Source organism: Penaeus monodon, chromosome 7, assembly GCF_015228065.2.
Source record: "Penaeus monodon isolate SGIC_2016 chromosome 7, NSTDA_Pmon_1, whole genome shotgun sequence".
NCBI lineage: Eukaryota > Metazoa > Arthropoda > Malacostraca > Decapoda > Penaeidae > Penaeus > Penaeus monodon.
The window spans coordinates 10,288,196-10,293,195 of record NC_051392.1 but is presented as its reverse complement, the minus strand read 5'-3'; positions in this window follow the sequence as shown (position 1 = coordinate 10,293,195).

Sequence of the window (5,000 nt, the reverse complement as noted above, 5' to 3'; positions counted from 1 at the left end):
TGTGAAAATAAAACACAAAATGAAAAAAAAGACGAAAATAAGTTTAAAACCAACATTAAAAACCGTAAATTGTTATGAAAAACCCGGGTAGTGGTAACTACCACCCCATCTTCTCTGTTGTCTTTCCTTTTTTTCTTTCTCTGGCCCTTACGTGTATGATCTGGCTCCCCGACTTATATTGCAGTCGGACCGACACGGCACCGAAGGAGGACCCTTAGGGTGCTGTGAGAAGGACGTCATCGAAGATCGCCATAGGCCCACGGACCAAGATTTTTGTCAGAAAAGGTACCAGTCGCCCAGAATGCTGTGCATAGGCGACGCCTGGCGGACGCTGCAGATCGGTCAACCGGAGCTCGTAGGCAGGTATAAGCCGCCAGATGCCGCCCCTGCCGAGCCGTAGATCCGAACGAAGATCGAGGACGTGGGAGCGGGGACCTGGACGAGATCTGTGAGGAGTGTGGACGAGGACGCGCCGAGTTAGGGCCCGGGCCAGGATACGGGGAGGTCAAGACGAATCTGAAGTCAAGGAGGACCTGTGCGAGACTTCGAGACGTGTGGATATCGAGGACGAGCAGATTACACAGGGACCAGGAGGATGAGGCAACATGGACGAGCAGCCACGAAGTTGAACCAAGGAACAAGCACGAGAACGAGACGACAGCCCAAATTAGGTCACCCTTGAAGGCGCCCGAGGCGAGGCGCGAGTAGGTGGCCGAGCAATTAGAGTGGAGAATTCATTCGAGGATGTGGATAATCATTCGACCCGTGGACCCCGGGTGCCACGGGATCAAAGCCAAATAAGAACACCCGCCCGCGAGGGCGGAGGCCACAAACGAGGACGGGAGGTGCTAAGCACCACGCACTAAGGCAGCCGCCTCCCGGGCAGCTGAGTGATGCGCGGCCCCTATAAAATAGGGGCATGGGCTTGTGGTTTAACGCGTTTGGTATCAAATCTCGGGAATAAAGAGTCAAGCCGGTTTAAACCCGTATCAATTTCCCTGAAGCCAGTAATGGGTTCTAACCGTTTTACACACACACACAGACACACACCAAACACACTACACACACACCACACACACACACACACGCACACACACCACACACACACACACACACACACACACCACACCATATTATATATATATATATAATATTTTATATAATTATATATATATTATAATATAATATATAATATAAATAAAACATACTTTTTTAAACGGTAGGTTTATTTTGAGCCACCGCATAACTAATGATACTTACTTTGGAGTGATACGTGGTAGGTTCCCCCGTTCTTTTCCCCGGAGAATGCCGGTTACCTTTTTAGTAATAATCTCTCTACTTTACCGGCTTAGGACCAGTGGCAGGTAGGCAATCGAGGGAAGTCTGCCCAAAGGAACAACGCGCCAGCCCTTTACTCGAACCCCGAACTCAGATTGCCGCGTTCCCGTTTGAGTCCGAGCTCAACCCCCGGCCCCCGCGGCCTTGGGATTTAAAACATACACCAATAATAACTATATATATAATAATGATAGGTATAATAAGATATATAGATATATATAGATATAGTATAAGATATATATATATATAATATATATATATAATATATTATTTATTTATTAAAAATATAAAATATATTATAATATATATAATATAATATATAGAAATATATATATATATATATATATATAATGTATATAAGTATTATATAAATATTATATATTATAATATATATATATATATATCCCACAACACACACACCACACCAACACACACACCCACACACACAAACACACACACACCACACAAACCAAACCCACAAATAATATATATATACATATATATATATATATATATATATATATATATATAAATTATATATAATATGTATATATATATATGTAGATATGCATATGTATATATAAATACATACATATATATATATATATATATATATATATATATATATATATATATATATATACATATACAGACATACATACATACATACATACATACATATACAAACACACACACACACACATACACACACACACACACACACACACACACACACACATATATATATATATATATATATATATATATATATATATATATATATATATATATATATATATATACACACGCAAAAACACACACAGAAACACATAATTGTGACATTTAACATGGCTGTCATAGATTAAAGATATGATTTTATGCAAGGTTTATTCAACACCTTTTAATTTCTTTGCATATGATCTGTTTACATAACATCGCAGCACTAATATCAAATGAAATTACTGATATCTAGCAAAGACAAAGTGCAACATCCAGTCTTCATTTCAGTTTAATTCACTTACATACGTCATAGTACACCGTATACTGCATTATAGACGAATGCTAATGAAATAACACCAGAGCCAGCGTGTACATAGACTTGTGCATGAAAGATTCCCGGCATGACAATTTCCCTGCATGATATTCTGGCTGTATGACATTTTCCCAGCATGGCATTTTTCCGTATGGTATTTTATCTATATGATATTTTCTCCTTATTGTATTTTTCCTGTATGGTATTTTATTCATATGACATTTTACCAGTATGGCATTTTCCCCATATGGTATTTTCCTCGTATGGCACTTTCCTTATATGACATTTTCCTAGTATGACATTTCACCCGTATGACATTTTCCCAGCATGATATTTCACCCGTATGGCATTTTCCCAGCACGGCATTTTTCTCGTATGGCATTCTCCCTATATGGCATTTTCCCTATGTGCCATATTCTCCAATATCAATTTCCCTGTATAGCACTTCCCTCACATGGTATTCTTCCCGTATGACATTTTGCTCAATATAATGTTCACCGTATGGCACTTTCCTTGTATAGCACTTTCCCCATAAGGCATTTTCCCGTACGGCATTTCCCCATATGGCACTTTCCTCGTATGGCTCTTTCCCCATTTGACATTTTTCCCGTATGGCACTCTCCTCGTATGGCACTTTTCCCCTATGGCACTTTCCCCAAACGGCATTTTTCCCGTATAGCACTTTCCTCGTATTGCACTTTTCCCATATGGCACTTTCCCATTCGGCATTTTTCCCGTTTGGCACTTTCCTCGTATGGCACTTTCCTCGTATGGCACTTTCCCTATAAGACATTTTCCCCGCGACTTCAAAAGATTCGCCGCAATCAGGCTCTTCTTGGGGATTTTCTGCCGCTGAGAATGTCGTCTCACTTTCAACTATTGCTCCTCTGGGACCCCTTCTTTCCCCTTCTCCTTCCCCTTTTCTTTCGCTTCTCCTCCCCCTCCACCCCAGGGATCCCCTTCCTTTTAAGTCCTTCCCCCTCCTTCCCCTCCATTGCCCCCCCCTCACCTCTCCGCTTTCTATTTTCCCTGCACCCTTGGGGTCTCTTCATTTCCTCTCTTTTCTCTTCTTTCTCTCTGTTGTCTTCTCCTCCCTACCTCTTCTTCCCTTGTATTTCCTCCCTCTTTCTCCAACCCTCCTCATCCCTTTCTCTTTCCCCTTTCTTCCCTCCTGCCACTTATCCCTTCCACTTCCCCTCCTCCTCCCCACCCCTTCTCCCCAACTCCCATCTCCCTACTTCACCTCCCTCCCTCCCCACCTCATCTTCCCCCTCCTCCTCCTCCAAGTGGGGTCTCACAAGTAGCGGCGTCTGGAGGGCTGTGAGAGGGCCAGGCACACCGGGACTATCAGCGTCGTTTGGCACCGCAGAGTGTCGGGTGCCTCCCCCTCCCCCCCTTGTGTTGTATTCCCACACAGGCCGTGAGAGTGTTTGCTTCAGCGATCGCACAGTCGCCGCGCACTCTGCCTCTTCACAAAGGGGGAAACCCGCTGGTCCCTTCTGTTTTGGCTCGTTCTCTCCTCTCTGCTTTTCTTTTTCCGTCTTCTCTTCTCCCTTCTTCCTTTCCTCCGCTTCGTTTTTCCTTCCTTCTGTGCTTTTGCATCCCTTTCCTTATCTATTTTTTTTTTTACTAAAAAGAATCACGTCATACTACATTCCATCTGACTTTCCTATCTCCTTAGTTCCTCCCTTCTATTTTGTCTTTACCCTTTACTCACTCCTTACACCTCACCTACCTTCATCCGTTATTCCTCTCTCCTTCCCTATTCCTACATTATTTCTCGCCCTCGCTCATTATCTTCCTCCTTGTCTACCCACGTGTTCAGCATCTGTCGCCTCCCCTTCCCGCGCCTGCAGCCGGGGAATTCTTCTGAATGGCACGCGCGCTGTGGGGGCGGCGCTCGACGGTATGAGTACTTCACACGCCGCGGAACAGACAGCCAATGCGAACTTTTTATTCGTTTCCCCTACTTGGTCGTCAGTTTTATATTTTTTCTACCTAACTTCTGCCTGTCTTTGTAGTTGATATACAGTGTGTGAATGAGTGGGTGTGTATATATAAATATATATATATATATATAATATATATATATATATATATATATATATATATATATATATATATATGTGTGTGTGTGTGTGTGTGTGTGTGTGTGTGTGTGTGTGTGTGTGTGTGTGTGTGTGTGTGTGTGTGTGTGTGTGTATACACATAAATACACACACACACGCACACCTACATAATACATACATACACACACACACACACACACACACACACACACACACACACACACACACACACACACACACATATATATATATATATATATATATATATATATATATATATATATATATATATATATATATATATATATATATATATATATATATATATATATATATATATATATATATATAAGAGAGAGAGAGAGAGAGAGAGAGAGAGAGAGAGAGAGAGAGAGAGAGAGAGAGAAGAGGACGAGAGAGAGAGAGAGAGAGAGAGAGAGAGAGAGAGAGAGAGAGAGATAGAGAGAGAGAGAGAGAGAGAGAGAGAGAGAGAGAGAGAGAGAGAAAGGAGAGAGAGAGAGAGAGAGAGAGAGAGAGAGAGAGCGAGAGAGAGAGAAGCA